This window comes from Ictidomys tridecemlineatus, chromosome 4 (assembly GCF_052094955.1).
Source record: "Ictidomys tridecemlineatus isolate mIctTri1 chromosome 4, mIctTri1.hap1, whole genome shotgun sequence".
Taxonomy (NCBI): Eukaryota; Metazoa; Chordata; class Mammalia; order Rodentia; family Sciuridae; genus Ictidomys; species Ictidomys tridecemlineatus.
In genome coordinates, this window is record NC_135480.1 from 150428109 (window position 1) to 150451424 (window position 23316).

The following is a 23316-nucleotide window of genomic DNA, read 5'->3' on the forward strand; positions in this document are numbered from 1 at the left end:
CTGCCTAAGAATTTGGTAATAGATGTTTATATTAAGATTTGGGTATGTTATTTTTGGTATTTTAATATTAAGTGTCATATTCATTTTGTTACTGAAATGCCATGTTAATTGAACCTGCGAAATAGGAGATGGCAAACATTCTGGATGTTCTTGTAAGACCTGTGCTCTTTGTTTAGTGGGAGATAAATCTTAGCAAATTTAGGGGCCTGCCATAGGGATGAAGTTCTTAGGGGTGCATGGGTTTGAATATATGTTGTGATATCCCTTCCTTTCTACCAGCTACCACTAAGAAATAGACATTTATTTGCTAGGCAAATTTTGGAGGCAGCACAGACCACATGTGGGTATACTGTTCCAACTCATTTGTCATGTAACTCATAAGGCTACCGGTTTTGAATGGGGTGCAAACAAAAATTTCTCCAGCAGTATCAGTTTTCAGTGCAAGTTCAGTACAGCTGATGGAGCCATATGACTCAACAGATCCCAAATTATTAGCGGTATCTATGACAGGGTCTCTGGTAAGCCCCAATAGAAGTCATAGCACAGACCCCTGGAGTAAAGCCATGCCATCTGCAGCAGAAAAGCATCCATTGTTTGAGATACAGTTCCTGGCATGCTCCTCAGCCTCATGGAGGACATTAAGTGATTATGCAATTGAGCTGCTCATGATGAGTTGGATATTGTCAGACCCATTAAGTAATAAAGTTGAGAGAACATAGTAGCAATCCATTGTATGATGGAAATAGTATACTCAGGGTCAGGCCTGAGCAGATCCCAAGGGCACAGCTGAGTGAACAGGTGGCCCAGGCTCCCATGTAACCTACCCTTGTTGTAGTGATGTCTCTTCTTTAGCTCAACCTTCAGGTAGTTTACACTGACCAACTATGAAAGAGGGAAAGTACCCAGGTTTAGATCACAAAAGAGTGGTTCAGTGTTGGCTGGTGGTGCACTATACCCACAATCGTGGGTGGTTTTGGAAGAAGTGGTGAGGGTGATTTCATCAGAATTTTGAACAGCACACCTGACCCTCAGCTTGGTGGGTGGGGAGAAGGAGCCTGAAGTAAATAAACACATAGATTTTGGGCAAATGATGTACGATTTTTTTTTCAGTTGAATGAGAGTCTGGAAGGAACAAGATTAGAATTCTAAAGACAAAGAGAATGGAGAAGATGCATTTAGATAGTATCCTATGGGGTTGGACCCAAAGTGTACAAATCTTTGTCTTTCACATAGATGCTCATCAGAGAGCATTCATTGTAGATGGAACACTAAACAAAAAGTTGAATAGCAGAGGCCAGAGACATTTTTTCTTTGTCTACCAGTACTTGCATAAAGGCCTTAAGACTAAAGTAGTCATGGTGACAGAGATGGAGACTATACATGGATCCGACAACAGGGGCTCCCTTTCAGCAAGGCTAACTCAACTGCCACTTCAGACTGTCCAAAATGTCAGCAGTAGAGTCCAATGCTGACCTCTCAGTATGATACTATCTTTAGAAGAAATTGATTAACCATATGTTGGTAAGTTGATTACACTGGACCCCTTCTACCTGGAGAGAGCAGAAATTGATTCTTTTTTGTATTAGCACACGTGCTAGGTATGGGTTGCATTTCTTGCTTGTTGTGCTTACTGTTTGGTTTGTTATTATTTTTGATACCAGGGATTGAATCCAGAGGTGCTTATCCACTGAGTGACATCCCCAGCTGTTTTCTAATTTTTTATTTTGAGACAGAGTCTTGCGAAATTGCTGAAGCTGGTCTTGGACTTGCAATTCTCCTGCCTCAGCCTCCGGAGTTGCTGGGATTATAGGCATGTGTCACTGTGCAGGCTTGTTTGATTTATTATAGGACCCAGAATCACCTTGGATTAAACAACCAATTCTTCAGGGAAGAATGTGTAGCCATGAACACATAACTACCATGGGGTACACTGGTTTAAAAATATACCACCCCATTCAGAAGATGCTACCTGACAGAAATGTTGTAGCAGTCTCTTTTCATGTTTCTATTAGCACATGATAATATACATAATAGTGGGGCTCATTGTGCCATATTCATGTTGCCACATAACAATTCGCTTCCCTTTTGGCTCTCCTCCCTCCCTATCTTCCTGTTTACCTTCTTCTACTCTCCTGTGTGTGTATGTATATATATTTTCTATTGGTGCTTTTTAATTATACATAAAAGTGAATTCATTGTGATGTAGTTATGCATACATACAGCACAATTGGGGTTCTCCTACCCCTTCTCCCTTTCTCCCTTCCCCTTGATCTCCTACCTCTACCTCTACTTTACTGATCTCCCGTCTACTTTTTGTGAGATCTCCCCTTTTTAAAATTCTTTTTTTCCTCTAGCTTCTGTATACAAGAGAAAACTTTTGGCTCTTGACTTTCTGATTCTGGCTTATTTCACTTAACATAATGTTCTCCAGTTCCATCCCTTTGCCAGCAAATGATATAATTCAATTCTTCTTCATGGATGAATAAAATTCCATTGTGTATATATACTATATTCTCTTTGTCCATTCATCCACCAATGGACACCTAGGCTGGTTCCATAGTTTGGCTATTATTAATTGTGCTACTATAAACATAGATATGCATGTGTTACTATGGTAGGCCAATTTTAGTTCTTTTAGATAAATACCATGAAGTGAAATAAAAAGCTGGGTCATATGATGGTTCCATTGTTAGTCTTTTGAGGAATCTCCGTATTAACTTCCATAATGGTTGTACTAATTTGCAGTCCCACCAACAGTGTTTAACTGTTACTTTCTCCCCACATCTTCACCAGCATTAATTATTTATATTCTTGTTGGATGCCATTCTAATTAGGGTGGAGGTGAAATCTCAGTGTAATTTTGATTTTAGTTTTCCTGATTTCTAATGAGGTTGAACATTTTCCCATATATCTGTTGGCTCTTTGCCTGTCTTCTTTTAAGAAATGTCTGTTCAGCTCATTTTGCCATTTATTGACTGGGTCATTTCTTTGGTGTTGAATTTTTTGAGTTCTTTATAAATTCTAGATATTAATACTCTCACAAGAGTAGCACACAAGGATTTTCTCCTGTAGGTTCTCTTTTCATGCTATCACTCTGCCCAAAGTTGACTCAAAGTGAATGGAAGACCTAAGAATTAGACTACAAACTGTGCAATTGATAGAAGGACACATAGGGACCACACTCTAACATCTGGGCACTGGCACCAATTTTCTTAATAAGATCCCTAAAGAACAAGAAATAAAACCAAGAATCAATAAGTGGGATGACATCAAATTAAAAAGTTTCTGTACTGCAATGGCCTTATAAAGCACAGCTAAGGACTCTGACTGGGCTACTCCTTTTCATAGTGTGATTTATGTTTTGAACTAGTCCATTACATGGCATCACACCCTCAATCATTAGAGAACATGGACCTGGATAGCAAGATATGAAGGTTGGAATGACTCCCTTTCTATCATTCCCAATGGTAGACATGAGGAATTTGCATTTTCCATCCCCACACATTTAATCTATTTAAACCAGATGTCCTGGTTTCCAGTGGAAGTAGGTGGGAGACACTTTCTGCTATAGGATGCATTGATGGCTCTACTAATCCTAAAGCTTTGATTGCTGGCTAAGTATTGTGGGATTCTTACACAAATAGGCCAGAAATGAGTTACTACACTTTACTGACACAGTTGACCCAGATTATCTTTAAGAAAGAAGATTGCTGCTATATTTGTAGAGACAGAGAGGAGTATGTCTGGAACTAAGAAGATTCACTGGGTTGCCTCTAGGTGTATTTAAGCCCAGTGTTCATTTGAATAGCCAAGCAAGCACAGTTACCATAGCTTATCAAGGACATGTCAACTAGGAACTTAGTTCTCTGGGGATAAAAGCAATCTAAATGCACAAAAGTACAGCCTAAGGGTGAGGGAGATCTCTCCTGGAGAGTAGAAGGAAGAGATGAAATTATAACTAAAAGTTATAATTTTAGTTTCTTCCACTAACCTTCCTATTGTTAGTTTCATGTTTCGTTGTTGCAGAAATTCTGACTGCCTTGGAGAAGCACTGACAGTTTGTTTATGTGGGCCATTGCAAAACATGGACCATAGCGGTACAGTCAGTGCCCCAACCGTATTTCTTCATACTATACCTTCAATTGAATTCTAACACTAACATCTGCTGAAGGCTTTTTCCAGTGACTGGAAGCCACTGTGCTGGTCTCAAGCTGACCAGAAGCTCTGGAGGATTATAGGTTCTGGAAGCAGCTTGAGACCAAGGCCTGTGAGATCTAAGGTGTTCATGTCCTCACTCTTTACCTCATGGGTGGACCAACTCTGAGATGCCTATCTCACACCAGCTGGAGTTCCCCTGCAGGTTTAAACTTTATTTACACACTTTATTTATTTATAGGAAACTTTATTTATGTATAGGAAACTCGCTTGATAACACATCCCCTATTGACCGGCTCCCCTATCCTGTCTCACTTTTTCCTCCTCTGTCATGTTTTCTGGGATTATCTTCCAAATTATCCTCTTGTTCTCAAACTTTTGTCTTATCATCTATTTGTGGGTGAACTCAAACTAAGGCAATGAATGAAACGTATTACAAAATCAAATATAAGGGCCAGGGTTGTGGCTCAGTAGTAGAGTGCTTGCCTAGACATGTGTGAGACACTAGGTTTGATTCTCAGCACCACATATAAATAAATAAAATAAAAGTCCATTGACAACTGAAAAAAAATTTAAAAATCAAATGCAAAAGATCTTTCTCCCATTTTGTAAATTGTTTACACCACAATTTATCTAAGTAAGGATAGATATTAATTGTGTTTACAAATTTGATAAGGTTCTAAATAACAGAGGGATGTCTATTTGCCTAGATCCCAGGCTAGCAAACTTTTTCTTTAAAGAGCCAGATGGTATATACTTTAGGATTTTGGACTATATGTTTATTTATACATATTATTCTATGTGTTTTTAATTTGGATTTATGTATTTAGTTATCTTTTAAGATGTAAAAGCCATTCTCAGCTCTCAGGCTATATAAAGTCAACTGTGGGTTGAATTTAGCCCACGGGCTATAGTTAGCTAGATAGAAATAAGTGGAAATAGGGAGATGCTGGCGTTACAACATGACCTTGACTCAAATGTGAGAAGTTGAGTTTCAAACAAGTTCTCATTCTTCAATATTGATTTATATCTGCACAGATAGCCAAGGGTCTTGGCTGTGGAAGGAGGAGTGCTTAAACCTTGTAATGATTTAAGTTTAAATAAGATAAAAATGTATGGGCTGAGTTTTCCTCTAAAACCACATGAAGGGGAAAAGTGCTTGGCACAGCTTTTTCTTGGGGGGAGAGAAGGCTTATTATTTTAACAAAAACATTTGTAAAATGGTTCTGGAGACTCAACAAACCAAAGAGGTGATTGACTTTGCCCTTAGGAGTCATTCTGCACCTTAAACTTACACCCCAAACATGTTGACGTTTCACAGTAGAATTTTAGCTTTTATAACCTTCACAATGTGTTCATTGCACTAAATATATCGAGAGAAGAAAGTCCAAATGGGGTGATTTATTTGAGAAATTCCCAGATTGGGGGAAGGTGTCTCTCGAAACCGTGGCCTCAGGGAAAGAGTATATTATGATATATTTAGTAAATGATGTTGAGGGAAACTTCAGAGGACTATATAAATTGGGGGTTGAAGAGGGAATAGAAAGAGAAAAATATTTTCCCTGGATGAGATTTATGAGCCAAGAAATAGATAGTTTGGGAAAGATTTTTTTTTTTCCTTTTGTTCCCTTAACCCTGATAGACTTAAAGCTTTTAGAAAATGGGGAAAAAAATTATTTTCACCTTTTATGCTTCTGCAGTACTCCTTACTGTTCCTCCACAGTGCACGGTTTGTCAATATATTTTCCTGTTTCCATTTCTTGCTTATAACACAAAATAATAGGAATTTCTAAATTCAGTTGCTTGAAGACAAGCACAGTTTGAAATCACATCCATTCTTCTTAGAAAGTGTTTAGCTATCTCCGTTCTCATGGGAGTTGGTAGCAGTTGTCCAGAGCCTGAGTGAGGAAATTATGTTTCTGCTTAGGAGTCCCAACTCCTGTGCAAAGGGAGTTAGGACTCAGTTTTCTTCTGTGGACAAGGCAGTCTGAAGCATCAGTTCTCTTGGGCTTTAAAATGTTTTGTTGACTCAATGCAGCTATAGTAAAGGGGCACCAGTAGATGATGGCCAAAATTCTCAGAAAATGTGGAAATAACCAATAAGTCTGGTCAGTCCTTCCAGTTCTTATCTCAAAGTTATTAATATGGGACAAAGTTGATGTCCTGAATGTCTGACTCCTAACTGGTTTTCGGATGCAGAATAATATGATCAAAGGAAAAGGAATAAAAGAAGAGAGAGAGAGAACTACAAAGAGTGTTAATTTCTGTTCCTAGATAATCAACCTATGAGCAATTGAAGGTTAGCTATGTGTGGCTTTGGGAAGAGGATTTCATACTTCGTTTTCTTCCTAGTCTAAGAGCATTTCTAGGTCCTGGTATATCCAAGCAAATTGAGAGTCTTGGGTTTTGTAGAGATTATGATAATTCCTACATCACTAAAGTAAAATGTTTAATGTTAATATATCTCATCTCCCTGAGTCTCACTATTTATCAAGAACTCTTTCTAGAAGGCCTTTTATGCTTAGCCTTGGATAAAGCGAACTAAAGAGAAATAAAGAAGTTCGATGGCTGAGTGGAATTTCTGATTATTTCTGGGGAGAAATGATTTCATATTCCAGAGCCTTCAAAATGCTATTCCTTTTGCCTCTTTCCAGCCACCCACCTGGAAAATGCTTACCCAGTTCTCTAGACTGAACCCACATATCTCTTCCTCTTTGAAGCTTTCCATAATCCCCCACGATTAAGTTTATTTTTCTTTGTGCTCTCACTTTGCTTTGAGACCATGGTTACATGGTATGGTTATAACCTTGTTTTTCTTTTCCATTTTCTCTGAATTATAGGCACTTTGTAGGCAGAAACATTGTATGGACTCCAGCACCTAGCACAGGGCCTGAATTAGTTTTGGCCAATAGCCTGGAGGTCAAATGTAATCCACATATATATTTGGTTATGCCTGAGCTCTGTGGATCCACATAGTGCTTTCAGTTGTTTCAAATTAATTGCCAATACAATAGAAAAGCCCAGATTTATCTCTTGAAGGAAAGTAAAATGTAGCAGCATCAGTCTTGCTCTCCTGCATGGAACAACTGACTGCAGTTGGGGTTACTCCATATTAAAAAGGAACACATGCTTTCCATTTTACATCTTGCCATAGTTCTCAATACTCCTAATGTCAACCTGACTTGAGTAGCTTTACTTATTTATATTACCTTCTTGGTCTTTGTTGACATTGGAGATTGCATTCCCTTTTCCAGTACTAAACTTGTTGTCACTTCTTCCCAAAGTCATCCTTATCCATATATCTCCATTCATGGAATAATCTTTACATCCCTTAATTAGTTCCAGTGGTCCTTAAAGAAGAAAGAGGTATACATTAGAATCACTTGGGGCACTCTTTCAAAATGTCATCTTTTGGTAATGGAAAGATATTTAAAAAATATCCTGCTTATAATCCTCCTATTCACTTTAATAACCACAGAATTTGGTCTTTTATCTATTTTCTTCCTAATATCACAGCCTACTGGGCAGAGGGTTTTCTCTCTTACTGAATTGTGAACCGCTCGAGTCCAGGATCTTGATTTATTTCATTCCTGTCCTGGAAAGTGTATTGAACATGACAAACAATAAATATATTTAAGTTGTACCCTTAAATACAGTAAGTAGGTAGATCCAGAGAAAGAAGACTCTGGATTGGCAAGCCAGTTTTATATGGCTTCATGAATATAACGGACTTGAGCTTTACCAAAACAACACTGTCCTTGTGGCCACTAAAAAGGGCCATTTTGGATGCAACTCCAAAATAACAGTCTGCCAAGAAGGCCTAATTTTCAAAGTAAGTAGTTAAGGCACTGGGAGAATCTTACTCAAAGAAAATATTCTGTGAAAGAATCTTCATATCATAAAATATATGATCTCTTCCCTGCATCTTTATTGAAATATTTGTGTCAACTGAAAAAGAAAAAAAATCAAGTACAAGTTATCACTGAGGGGAAAGGACCCAGCAGAATGTTTAATTCTTCTTGTCTGTGTGGCTTATGACTAAGACCTTAAGGAGACATGGGAAACTGAAACTTGCTGGGATAATATACCTCAAGTCACATGAATGTTGGAGCTTTTTTTTTTTTAATGAAGTATGTCTTGTTTCTATTAAATTCTAATTATGACTACTAGAAAAGAAAATGAAGTCTCTCTAATTACCACAAGAGGGAGATATATAAATAGCAGGCTAGGCACTTGACTTGTTCTGTTTGATACTTAAGCTTGATGAGTTCCATATTCTAAACTCCTCTGAGAAAAGAGAGCAAGAGGGAGGTTTTATGCTTTATATTATCCTCTTATTATGAGATACCAACTGTCTTTTCTGCTCTGTAATTACTTTAGTCTCTCTAATGGATTCAGCATTCATAACCTGTTTGTAGGTTTATTATATATATGGGTCTACTCACTTTACCAGCAATCTGATATAAGAGAAGTTTATCTCTGCTTTACAGATTAATTTAGTCAACATACATTTGTTGTATGTTTGACTCTGAGCTAGGCAAAGGGGGAATATGAAAGGAACAAGATAATTTTTATCATTGACCCCTCTGCCTAGTGGGGACTTGCAGACACTGAAACACAAGAGGAATAGGTTTGGTGACAGTGATGCATAATAAATGGTTAAGGGAGACAGAGAGGAGGATGTGATTACTTCTGACTGGGAATTGCAGAGAAGGTGACATTTTAAAGTGGACCACAAAGACCCAATGGTATTCCACAGCCCTAAAAATAAAGAAATAGGCTTTCTAGGATTAATACAAGCAGGAGAGGAACACCACAGTCTTCTGACTGCTTGGAGAACTGGGGAAATACAAACCTCAGCATGGCTGGACTGAATAATGCACAAGAAAAAATAATTGAGAGAAGATGATAGAAAAGACTGAAAGATAGGGTGATATTTGGGTATATACAAGAAGTGATCATATCCAATTCCAACCTCCTTCAAGGAGTCTTCCTCTGCTTCAGAGTCTAAAAACCTGAAAGTTTAACTTTTCTGACTCTTGCAGTAGATGAGCCCCACCAATCAGATGTTCTTCCTTGAGATTTGGTAAAGCAGAAGCAAGGTGAAGCCCATCTTCCTGATAATTTTAACTGTGTCTGCTGCAAGCATGTTGGGGAAGATTTCACATTTTCCATGGGTTTAATCTGGCTCTTTGTGGGTATTGAGAGGCTATTGTGGTGGCAGTAATTTCCTAATCCCGAGATTACAACCATAGCCATATATTTTGAAGCAGGTGAGCAGCCTCCAGCTCTCCATGCTTGTTTGTGGCTGCAGTATCTTTGGTGGACAAGTCCTGGTGAACTGGCCTGACCCATAGCTCACTTCTTCAGCTCTTTGAATTTGTTAAGCACCTAATTCTCCAAATTAAAACTCTTCCAGTTTCAATTAGGGAGTATGTCTTATTTCCTGAATCTCTTTATCAATATTATTCTGAAGACAGGGGAAAACCATTGAAAGATTTTAAGTAGTGGAAAGCATAATCAATAATCAGACTTGTGTTTCAGGGAGAATATTATATATATATATTAGTTGTTGATAGACCTTTATTTTATTCATTTACTTATACGTGGTGCTGAGAATCGAACCCAGTGCCTCATAAATATCAGGCAAGTGCTCTACCACTGAGCCACAATCCCAGCCCCGAGAATAATATATTGACAGAATAGAGTGTGGATTGAATGGAAGAAAAATTGGACATGAGAGGAGATTGCATAGCATGAGGATAATCAAGGAGATGGGGTGAGATGTTGACACAGGTCTTTGGCTTTAGAAAGAGACAGCTTTATGCACTTGGCACATAGGCCTATATGCTTAGAGGGGACTCATGCTTGGGGTCTAATATTCTGTAATTGTCTTGATATTCTTTATAATTTTTATAGTGAAGTAAAAAGATAATGGAGCACACCCTGGAGGCTCAAAGCCTGACTCAAGCTGAATATCTTTGCATCCCTGGGAGAAGGCATCCCTTGGCCTCATGTTCTTCCTGCCTCCTTGTACCCTAGACCTACCTGTCCTTTTATTCCCCATCCAGAGCCAGCTACTGCTGCCGTCCCCTGGCCCCATGCAGATGGAGCCTGTGCTCTTACAGGGTGATACTCTGGCACGTGGGGTGTCATGATAGTATAGTGGACAACTTAGTTGGGTAAGTCTTTCAGACAGGCATTACTCAGGTATTGAGTGTGTCCTGGTGTAGATAGTGCAGTCTGTTGGGAACACTCCTCCACCATGAGTTGGAGACACAGGCCTATGGGAAAGCAAGATTTACTTCTTTGCTTCCAGTCAAGAAAGTCAGTCCAGTGAGTGTCATGAAGGGAATCCAGCACTGAGTGAGTTAGTTCTGCACTGAATCACAGGACAAGGTCCCTCCCTGAGAAACTCCAAGGGGGTCTGCACATGCCCAGCAAATATAACTGTGCGTATAGGAGCATGGTATTAAATAACAAATGAAAAAATGCTGTGACAAGTCAACAAAAGACCCCTGAGCAGAGGAAAATGTTTCATATGTTGCCAGTTTTTATAACATTTTTCCCCCGTCCTTTGAACAAAGTGCCACATTTTCATTTTGAATTGGGCCCCACATATTATATAGTGGGCCTTAACTATAGGAAGAGGATCTAAAACAAATCCAGACTCTTAGCACTGGGAAGAATGATCCCTTGCTCCTAAAATATCTGTAGCTTCTTATACTAAAAGAATGGTTATCTCCTCCCAGGTCTGAGTTGCATTATTATAATGGAACCTGTTCTATTACTAGAAACAGTGGGAGAAGAGAAAATTAAAATGCCGGGCTTCCAGGTGCAGTGGTATACACCTGTAATCCTAGTTACTGGGGAGACTGAGACAGGAGGATCCTAATTTCTAGGTCAGCCTGAAAAACCAAGTGAGACTGTCTCAAAATTAAAAATAAATAAAAAGGGCTGGGGGTGAAGGTCAGTGGTAGAGTGCCCCTGGGTTCAATCCCTAGTACCAATCAAACACACACACATACACACACACACACACACACACACACACACAGAGAAACCTTCTATTTTGTCTAAAGGTGTGTGTGCATGTAAGTGTGTGTATGTGGTAGTGTTGATGATAAGGAAGCTGATATAGAAAGAATTTGAGGGAGTGAGATGGCACATGCCTACAATGCCAGTGACTTGGGAGGCTGAAGCCACAACACTTAGTGAGGCACTTAGCAACTCAGCGAAACCGTGTCACCATTAAAATATGAAAAAAGGGCTGGGGATGTGTGTCTCAGTGGTTAAGCACCCCTGGATTTAATTCCCTGTACAATTTTTTTTTTTTTTAAAGACAGAGACAAAGATGCAGAAGGAAAAAAGATCAAGAGGAGAGAAAAAGAGGATTACCCCTCAGGTAAAGTCATTAAAGAGGGAATTGATAGAGAGGATTTGGGAAAGATTTGAATCTGGCAAAGATGGAGATATATTTCCTCAGAGAGGGAAGGGAAGTGATAATAGATGAAATAAAAAGTGTGCTTAGAGTTGGCTGGGATTGTGTATCTTCTATTCATTCTGGTTGCTTGAAAGAAAATAAAGTTGAAAATTAGCAGATGGAAGAAGAAAATGAGATGTTTACCTGTAGCAGGTGGGGTAAAGAGCAAACTGGAAACCAATAAAATGACTCGAAAGAACAGTTTGCTCTCTGAGTTTTTACAGGGGGTCATCCTAGGCTTACTATAAAAAACAGGTACCTTTTACATATTAGAAATGATTTGACATCAATGATTCCATGTGGCACTATTTCCCCCTAGCACATGTATTGCCTAAAGAGGGGAATATTTTTATTTTAAGTATTTCCTTTTAAATTGCACCTGGCTTCAGTGGATTCCTAGTTTACTTTTGGACCGTGGCCTTTCACTCCTGTCTTCATTGTCTTGTGCTTTCCTGGCTTACATTTCTAGGGAGTAGGGCTCACAGCATCTACCCACATCTTCTATGGCTCATGTGGTCTGTTTGTTAATAACAAGCATCGGGGGCAAGCTGCCCTTGATGTCTGGTCTGGTCATGCTGGGAACCTCAACCTGAAACTCACTTGTCAATACTGTAGGGTTGGCTCTTCTGACTGAGGTACTATTCCTGGGTGGCTCCTATAGATTGTTTTTGAAAAAACAAAAAACAGAAAACAAACAAACAAAAAAAACAGCCCTGAGCATGGTCAGTGAGGCTCTCTAAACATTGCTCTGAAAGAGGGCAAGACCTTGTCTTTTGTGGCCACTTAGTGCTACCCTTGGGTCCACAGCCCTGTTGTTTCTGACCTTCAAAAATCAAGAATCTGTTAGGTAAGAAATCTAATTCAGCCTCCATCTGTCAACAGGGGGCCATTTTTACATTGTTGAGAAATCAGTCACTATTGTCTTTAAAAGTCAATACTTTTATACGATGATAGAAACTAGTTTGGTTATTTTCCCTTGGGTTAGAGTGTTGGTGATTGTAAAGAAGTCATTGTCACAGTCTGTGCATCTATATTAGTTCTATTATTTCTCCAGAGAAGATGGCATGTTGCCTCAGTTGGTACTCTTTGTTTGCAAGCATATAACCCCCCCAATGCTAACTCTGGGGACAAAAAGGATATCAGTAGCAAGGAGACTGGTTAGAGGCTAGACTCTAAGGCAAAACTGAACTATTGAATCTTTTCAAGAGTAGGAACCACGAGAGTTCACTGGAGCTAGATGTGAGGAAATTAAGGAGAGTTGTACTCTCTTTCCTGGAGCTGCCATTAAGACACAGAGCTGCCACCATTTTTCATCATTAATGACTCACACATGTTTCTGATTCCCAGTAAAGAGTGTGTGATTGGTTTCATATTGCACACATCCCCACCCCTTGACCCGGTAGGGGGAGGAAGGTAGTTTTATTGACAATTAGTCATTAGTTTAGAGTTGGCTGGGGTTGTGTTTCTTCTATGTTTTGATTCAGGTTGCTTGAAAGAAAATGAGCTTGAAATAAAAGTAAAGTTGAGAGAATTCCCTTTCTTCAGTAGGAGGGAACATTCCCAACTGAAAATGAGCAACAAATACGTGCCATATATTTTGCTGATTGCCCAGTTTAACCCTTTCTACTGCTAGCCCACAACCTCCTACAGGTGTGTATTATTATCATTGGTTTCCAAAGAAGCTAAAGCTTTGAGAAGTGATCTGTGCATGATGGCAAAAGTAAGAGGAATAGAATCAGGATTCAAAGCTAAGATGAATGGCGGCACATGCTGGGAACTCATTACTCATGTTACCAATCATTAGAGTTGATGATCGTGGTGATTTTAATATACTTTTCTCCCTCCAGATGGGTTGGTTTGTTCATAGAAGGTGCTACAAGGGTTTGCTCTGTCTAAATGAAAAACAATTGTATCTTCTTGTGTCCTTTATTCCTAAGATTGGTCCTCCCAGTCCCCTTATTTTTCATGTAATTCTGGAAGGGCCAAATTTTAACTTCAGAAGTAAACTTAATAGAACCACCCATATTAAAAATGGATAGAATTGACAACAGCTGGCCTGGTGGAAAAAATGGATCCAAACTGCCATAAGAACTCAAAAGATTCAGTAAGAAGGTTTGAAACACGAAGCCAAAGAGTGAATGTCGTGGATATATCTGTCCCACTGGGCTTCACTATGTTAAACCATGGGAAACCGCCATTGTTTTAAAAAACGTTAAATCATGCTCAATGTTCTCCTTTTGAAAAGAATGAAGATGATGTTTCTGCCCTCAAAGTGGAAGTGCCACAGCAGCTTCCCAGTGCAGTGCTCTGGGCTTTGGGACGCAGAGCTTTCCAGTAAAGATGACCTTTCCAGGAGCTGTGTCCATTTGTCCTCCTCTGTCACAGAAGAAGGGCATCCAGGCCTAAGTCCTGGACAATATACTGTGGTTTCTGTAAACACTCAATGGATTTTTAAAACACGCATCTTTCTTTTTTAGTGCTGAAAGTACTCTGTACACATACTATGAATTTATCTTGACTTCAGTGGAGCTGGAGATGAGGTTTCAAACCTTATTTCCTACTATCTGAACTTATTGGACTCTCCATATATCCTTTTTAGTAGCTCCTCCTATTTTAAGTGAAAGTCCTAAGCACATACATTGGCAATCGTTACAGCATTCATTCTCGACTATAAAGTTACCTGTGGGGAAGAGCTTGTGTGACTATCTTATCATTGTTCTCCGCCCCCCCCCCCATTTGCTTTCTTTGCTAATACAACTTTCCCTCTCTGGCCATTGGCAGTGTAAGTCCTTTTAAATGCTTCAGAAGACTCTGGGAAACAGGATAAGGATACTCTTGTCACCCAGGTGCATTGGGAATATTTGAGCATCACACCATAATGAAGCTGATTATATCAAGGAAGGAATGAGGCTTTGGGATGGATGAGCACAGAGCTAAGTAGAAGAGGAGAGAGCGATTACAGAAAACATGGTGGAAAAGAAAAGAATATGGTCTGGGGGATCCTGGATGGAACTGTGACAAAAGCAGCAGAAAAAGAATAGAAAGGACAAGCCCTCCCAGATGAAAAGGGACACAGGACTGGTTAATTATGTCCATAGCAATGATGCCAAGATGAGTGCCCAGTAGGTCAGTCTTTATGGCTTTCTCAGTTGGGGTTGAGCAAACTGCTATAGTGAATAGACCCATACATGACTTGGCACAGAGAAGCAGCTTATTTCTTCCTTATGTCACAGTATACAGTGATGCTTGGGTAGCCAAAGGACTCTCCATTTGGAAATTCAGAGACCTAGACTCCTTCCATATGGTGGCTCTGCCATCACCTAGGACTTAGTCATTGTTGGCAACTAGCTAGTGAAAACTGAAAAAGCACGAGGAGACACCTGCTTCTTTGGAAACCCAAGAAGAAACACCACATGACTTAGGCTCACATTCCACAGAGGACAACTCAACCACCCAGCTTACAGGGAAATGTAGTCCATCCATGGATTCAGACAAAGTCTGGAAACTCTGGAAGGTAAGGAGAATAAGTTTTGCTGGAAAAGCTTATGGTTTCTATCATAGAGTCTCAATCCAGTGAGAGCACAGCTGTTGGGTTGATCAAATCTCTTTTAGAAACTTAGCTGGTGAGATTGCTCAGTTACATGGACTCTCCGGTGCTAATAATAGCACCTACCTCATTGGATTCTTATTAGCATTAAATGAGATAATTAGTATAAAGCATTTAGCACTTTGCATGGAAAACCATAAACATTCAGTAAATGTTTGCTATTATTCTTCATAGCTATCAACCAAATATGGGAAAAGCAACAAATACCTACTTTAGCCCCAAACTGATGAGAGGCAATTTATATGTTTATCGTATAATTCTCAAAACATTATTTCAAGATAAGTGCTATCTGCTTTTTATAGATGAGTGGCTTAAAGCTCAGAAAGGAAACATGGCCAGGATATAGAAAAGCAGGATTTGAGCCTAGATTTATTTACTTCCAAATCCCATGTTATTCCACTAGGGATGCTGTGAGGAGAAAGATATATGGGGTTGGGGTGAAGCAGGGGGCCAGAGTAAAAAACTAATTCTAGAAAAAAAGGAATGGGAATTGTTTAAACTTATCATATAGCCTTAGAGAAAAGAGACTGGCACCTTAACCATTAGCCTTACCCTCTCCTAATCTCACCCCATAGTGTGGAAGAGGGGACTTAAGCTAACAAGGGAGAAAGGGTTTATGCCTTATCAAGAGCCATAATACGTGTGCAAAACTAGCATAGAATTGTAGTTGTGCTTGTGTCCTACCCCTCAAGTATTCAGTCTGCCCTTACAAGTTTAATGGCATGCTTTAACACCTCATGTGCCCTCACCATTAGTATCATTTCTACAGAAGATGCAGTGGAGGAATTTGGGGACTCAGATGTATACTTGTTGATGGAAGAAATTTCCCCAAATATTCTTGGAGGCAAATGGATGTGCTCTGTGTTCATTTGGTGAAGATAAACTTTCTCAATTCATCCATGAGAATAATAATTTGGGTCTTCTTTTCAGGGTTCCTATTCCTATGGTGCCATATATAAACCCCTGTAAATGTACAGGTGAAGCAAAACAAAACTGAACACCTTCTTTATTGCAGGGCTGAGACTTTGCTATCCTAGCTTGTATTTTAGAAACCTGGGATGCGAGGATTTAAATGCAACATCTCCCAACTGTACTTGATCTTAGAACGTTTTGCCACAGAGGCTCTTCCAGTCACACACTTTGGGAAATGCTGCTTTAATGTATTCATCGATTAGTGATCTATCACTAAAACTCAAAGCCTGAGTTTTGAGACCTTTTAAAACAATTTGTTATATTCTTAGACAAATACATTTTGCCAAAGTTTTTGAGTTCTTCCACACCCTAACAGGGAAATCTATTTCACCTTTCTCAAGCTACTGAATATGGAAACACTGCTAACCACTTTGGCAGCAGTCATTTCCTCCTGTCTCTACCTTGTTAGGTCACTAGTATGTCCTCTTCCAGGGATGAATTATGATAGGTTTAATGAAATATTTACCAGTCATTTGTCCTTGTGTCAGTGTTAGTCTAGGGTTGAACCTGTTGTCCTGGATTTCTGTTCCCTATCTATATCCACCTACCTACCTACTTGTGGATATAAATACAGACACATGTGTATTTAATCTAAAAAAAAAAAAGACTTGTGGGGAGCAAGCCCTGTTTGGGGGCTTCACTTTTCTCTGGAATTTCTCCTACCTATAGCAGAAGGCATTCTAACTAATGCCTGAGGTACACGTGGAATGACAAGCTATGTGCTCCATAGGTACATCCAGGGATATTGGTAGGACCTAGGGCACAGACTGTAAGTCTCCCTCTTTTTTTCCCCCCTGCTTTTAAAAAGTTGTATTAGCATGCAGAGTGTGCATAGTACTATTGCACGAATCACTTTGAACCTGCACTCATTTAGAAAACAAGAAAATTCCTGTCCTGGACTGTTAAAATTCCAGCACTAATTTAGAAAAAAAAAAGAGAGAGATTTAAACCTCAGAGGTTAAAGGACTTGTCCATAACCAAGTAACAGATGAGCTGGGATTCAACCCAAGCTCTGGCTGACTCCAGTGCCTATCTACAGTCATCCCTGTATGCTGTAACTATACCATATTTTGGGACTTCTGTGCCTTTACTGGAGATTAGAGCAGGTCCATGTTGGAGCCAGAAGTCCACTTTGGTGGTACAATAGAGACACTTATTAAAGGGCTCCTTGCAAAGGCTGACATTTCAATCAAATAAACAAACAAAAAAATTGGAAGACCTGAGTTATGGTACCTCTTTCCCTATCTAGGAGTTACTCTCCTCAATTTATTTCTAGGAATTAAAAGGCTGTCTTTTTTCTCACCTTGGATCTGCCTGGCTGGTATCTTTTTAGGTTTGTCAAATGCTGACATGGGCTTTGCCTTTAAGTCCCAACCCAAGGAAACCAGCTGTCCTTGCATGCTAACAAGACAATATATTTCTTGGATCATTTGTCTCCAACGTGGACCACCTCTGAGCCCATTTCTGTCAAAGACCCTCCTTCCCTACAGGCCAGCTCCTCTCCTACACACTCTGAAAGGGCCTCTGAAGCCAACATTGTTTACCAATTTGTTCTCAAAAGTGTCAGAACTGTAATCAGAAGAGGTCAAGCAACAATTCTCACAGCTGTTATAAAACATTGCTAATTGCTCTACAGGCTTAAGAGAAAACACCGAGCTGCAGCTTGGAAATGGTAATTATTGTGACTCAGGTTTCTTGGCCTAAATTCCCCGGCTGCATGTTCTCTTACAGCCAAGGGAGGGTGTGGAGGTGGGGGGTGAATATGGAGAGATAAGAGAAAAAAAAAAAAGGAAAAACACCAAATATCACAACTTTTGGACTTTTAATAATAACAAAAAAAAACTATAAAAGTATTTCTAACATGAAGAGTCTTCCTGACTATTGAAAATTGGGGTCCTTCGTCAAGAAGGCAGGATAGACAAATAAAAAGAAACTCTGAAGACTTGGGTTCTCTACATCATGTTAAGAAATATTGATTGCAGCCCACGAGAAGACTTTCACTTAACCACATTTTAAAAAGCTTTCATAAATATTGCAATAAAGTGAAATTCATTGCTAGTTAAACTCTAACACCAGCGCGAGCTTATTTATCATCCAGATGACTGAGCTGCTGGAGAGAGGAAACAGAGGGACAGTAGGGAATTTATATAGTACATCTTGAAATATCTTCCTGCAAGGTAATAAAGGCCATGCTCCACATTTGGATGTAATGGCCAATAAACAATTTTCAGAAAAAGAGAAATAAAGGTGGTGGAAATAGACTGCATTGGGAAATTCTATTTACACTGTAGTCAATTATTGCAGTGTTCAGCTTTATTACAAACTTTTTTTTTTCCCCATTAAGCATAGCTTGTCAGAAATCCTATACCAAGGGAATAAAATGTCAGGATGGTGTCCAAGTCATTATAGCACGTTCCTCATAACAGATTCTTACTTCTAGAAACTCTAAATGATTTGTGACAGTGTTCATGGCATTTGAAAGTAAAATTAGTCAAGTGAGATTTTTTAATGAAGAATGTTTGATAAGAAGAATTGTCTGAGTTAATCCTGCTGACATATATACCTGATTTTTTCTGCCGTATTTTCATTCACAAAGTGAAAAGTCCTGTCCAAATCTATGCTTACATATGCATCTTTGAATATGTTACTACTCTAAGAAAGTTTATAATCCTATAGTCATCAAAATAAGAAAACAGTTTAAAAAGAAAAGTGGTAAATTTCTTGGTGAAGAACTAGATGAGATTTCTATCCCATTTTTAGTGCCTTTAAAGACGAAATGAAATAAAGACAGGTGAGAAAAATCAGTTTAGAAGAAAAAAAAAAGATAGGACAACATGAAAAAGGAGTTGATATATAAGATATATATAAGAAATATGTATAGTTCTTAGATGAAACAAATTTCATTCTGAGTTTCCTAGTTTGAAAAGTGAAAAAGGTAAATAATTACATGATTACATGATTTAAAGTCCCATAAAATAAACATAATGTTAAGCAATTGTGTAGGGTAGACATGAATGCTTAGTACTAAGACAAAATTGTGAGACATTCGCCAATGAATTCTTAAAAAGAAGAAACCATAATGACTTATGTCCTTAAAAACACAACAGGAACACATCTTCTGAAGCACTTTCTTGTGTCTTTAGTATTTTTATTAGTGCATTATAGTTACATATAATAGTGTGATTCATTTTACATAATCATCTAATATAGAGTTTAATTTGCTCCATTTCAGTGCCCAGTACTTGCTCTTCCAAACCTCCTCTCCTCCCTTCCTCCATTCTTCTGGTCTTCCTGAAGCTCTTTCTCATAAAATCTTTTAGTCTAGGCCAGTGTCAAATTGGCACAGTACGATTCAGGCAAAGTAATAGTATCGAGGAGGACTAAACTACTCTAATTGTAGACCCTGTGTTTTCCCTTTATGCCTGTCCTTCCTTGTTATTCTCTGCCCCTGTTAACTGCTGTCCCACTTTTCATACTTGTTTTCTACATATCTTAAGTCTCATCAAACAAAACTTGCCCTAGGAAACAAGAGTAGACCATCCACTTCCCTGACGAAGTTATGATCATATTGGAACTAATATGTGTGTGTCTGTAGTGTGGGTGTGTTTGTGTGCACATATTTGAAACTGTAGGAGGTCAAGGCAAGCATTTACGGTTCTTATATCCACAAGAAGCTGAAAGTAGGGCAATTTTCCCACTATATCCTGGCTTATGCCTGTCATCCTATTGTAACTGCAAAATGCCCAGTTTTCATGCTCAAAAGCATCTCCATTTAGAAACTAAGCAATATGGTCACCTACATAGTGGAATCAAAGATGTTGCCTAGTCACTTCCTTCAGGCCAGTTACTGGGACACACAGAAGAAATTTTATGGCAGAGAAAATGTAGCCAACTTGTATGAACAAGGCTACTTTTGAATAAAGCTAAAATATTGGAGTCATTGGGTAGCCAAACTACCTATATCATATTCAGATATGTGTTTCACTTGGAACAAATATGCCAAGTTTGTTCCATTTGGAACAAACAGATCCCTGACTTTGATGGAGATATGAAAATTTGGATCCAGCAGCTGAATAGAAACTGTGGCATCGTCAATGCAAATGTACATGATACTATTGAGAAGTGGCTGAGGTAGGGGCACTTAGTACTCAGTGTATAACAAGCAAGATCAGAAACGGCATGAACCATAGAGGATTCCAATGGAAACAAGAGGACAGCAAAATCTCCTTGAAACTATATGCATCCTTAATTACTATACTTAAGGTGAGAAATATAACTGGCACTTCTGCTGTGTGTGTCTGAGTGTCTGAGAAAAACCAAGAGCAAGATAGAGAATAAAGATGAATAGGGAGAATTGGATATTGGAGTAGAAGGGTTTTCTGTTAATGAAATTGGAGAGCAAAGAACAAACTGAGCAGAATCAAATACCTCTGTATCAGACTGAAAGTTGATATGTTTGCTAAAAAGTAGAGGGAACTTGGGGCTGGGGATGTGGCTCAAGCGGTAGCGCGCTCACCTGGCATGCGTGCGGCCCAGGTTCGATCCTCAGCACCACATACAAACAAAGATGTTGTGTCCACCGAAAACTAAAAAAAAATAAATATTAAAAATTCTCTCTCTAAAAAACAACAACAAAAAAAAAACTAGAGGGAACTAAAATATTAAATAATGAAAACATGGAAGAAACGGGAAGTGTGATCTGAATTAAAATGTTCTTAGGTTTTTATGCTATTTAGAGGAAGAAGAAGATAACAATTAGTTTAGATATTTCTAAGTCAAACATGCATGGTAAAAATTAAAGGTGGCTCATAACAGGATCTTAAGAGAATGTCTGATTTCATACCAATTCTAGGGGCAAGAAGAGAAATAAACATCATTCCAGTAGGAGGAATGAAAAGAGAAAAAGAAGCAAATCAGGAGAGAGTGAATAGAAAACACAAGTGGTGAAAATAATTCCAAAATATATTTTGGATGACAACAGCACAAAAGGTATAAATTGATTTGTTAAAAGAAAACCTCTTAGACAAGTGAAAAATGAAACAAAAAAAGAAACCAAACCAGTAGTAATATATTCACAAAAGGCAAGCTAATGACACTAAGAGGTTGGAACAAAAAGGATAGAAAGCTGTAAGGATGATGAATATGCTCTTGATGGACTATTCAAGCAATCATTCTAGATGCCCTTCCCAGCCCATTTCTTCATGGTAGAACCCTTATCTCCTGCCAGAGTATGAAACACTAGATTTTCAAGTGTTTCAAACCAGCCTCTTTTGCAACCAGAGCACAAACCTGTGCACATCTGCTGGCCTTTGAAAATTCAGCTCTTGCCAACATCATTAAGCAGCCTCATCCATTCTGACATTATGGTACTCTACCACCACTTCCCTTTTATAAAGGTAGACTTCTATACTTACTATATTTTTCTACTGTTAGCAATATAACATACATATATTAACTGTACTGTTATGTTTCATTTGAAGTGGTGTTTTCATTAATTTTCTGGTGCACATGCTTCCTGTTAGATGGAGCTTCTAGGAAAGCTGCTATTTTCCTGATGTAAAGTTGCAGATTCATCAGGCAAACTTCTTCCTGTTTGCAACACAGATGTCTAGAGGGTGGGGAGGGGTCACCATCTTGCAACTGTGAAGATGAAAGGAATGCTAAGCATAGAGAACAGGAAGCTAGAAGGAACCAGGATCCTTTCCAATTCCTCAAGCAACTGTACCAGCCTTCAGCTGCCTGATTTGGGACTAGTTTCATGGGGGAAAAAAAAAAACCATGTCTGATAAGTTAACCTAGTTGAACCTCTTATATTTAATTACGTACAATCCTAACAGAGACAAGTAATATATTCTGGATACTATTTGGCACTAATGAATAATAATAATTTACCTTTTGATAGCGCTTAAGGACTTTTGTAATCCTTTTTAAACTCTATTTTCCTGAATAGAACTCTACAAGGGAGGTACGATAGCTTATCTTACTCACTTTTTCTAAATGAGTTCATGGAGGGTTTGATAAATTAGGCAATTTTCTCAGGGTCACATAATCAGTCTTTGGTAGAGCGGCAGATGAGCCCAGGCATCGAAGTTTCTAGAATAGTTCATTTCCACAACACCAATGGATAGGATAGCTTTTCCACATTTGCCATCAGGCAGAAAATTCATTTGTTTGCTTCTGATCAATTTCGAGATCCAAACACAGAATGATACAACCCTCATATGACTTTTGAGGTTGACTTTTCATAGCTAAATGTTAACTGCCACACTGAGGAACAACAGGTTCCATACTAGTCTTCCCTTACTAATAGGGTCTGTCTCTGCTTGAGTGGGCTGACTTCAGGCTGCCACTCTTGGTGTCACATGTGCTAAGTATGTGAGCTGACTTGTGGGCATCTGTCTTCTCTCTGCCTTCCTATAGGTTTATAATCCTGCTTAAGAGGATATTCAGAGAATGGTCTTCAAATAAACCAGTGCTTTCAATGAAATTAGAAAATAAGTTGTTGGGAGCCGTTTTTGCCAGTGAGATGTTCGCAAAGATAAAACGTCTCACTGTGAATTAAAAATCAAATATCTTACAACTCTTTTTGGAATTGGAAAAGTTACCTTAAAGAGAGAAACACAGTTTAAATCAGTGCTTCTCAAAGTTTAGCATGCAACATTATCATCTGGAAGACTTGTTAAAACTAAGTGCTGGGTCCCAACAGAAGAATTTCTGGCTCAAGCATCTGCATTTCTAAGAACTTCCTATGTGCTGCTGCTGCTACTGGTCCAGGCAGCACTGAATTAGACTAACCCAAACTGGCAAATGGTGGAGCTGAAAGATACATCAATTGTCTCCAGGCCCACCTCTCAGACATGTCAGATAATCTTTGCCCAAAGATACATAGCAAGTTAATGATACGTTCTACCTTTTATTTTAAATTTCCTAATGCCCAGGCCACCTACCTTTCCCTGCTCTTGAGTGAATTCAAGGATTTTCTTTGTTATCTTTTAAAGTATAAGCTATCTATACCCACACTTACCTATGTATGTATAAATGAACATATTATATATGTTTTACTAGATACATACACATATGTATGTGTGGGAGACCAACC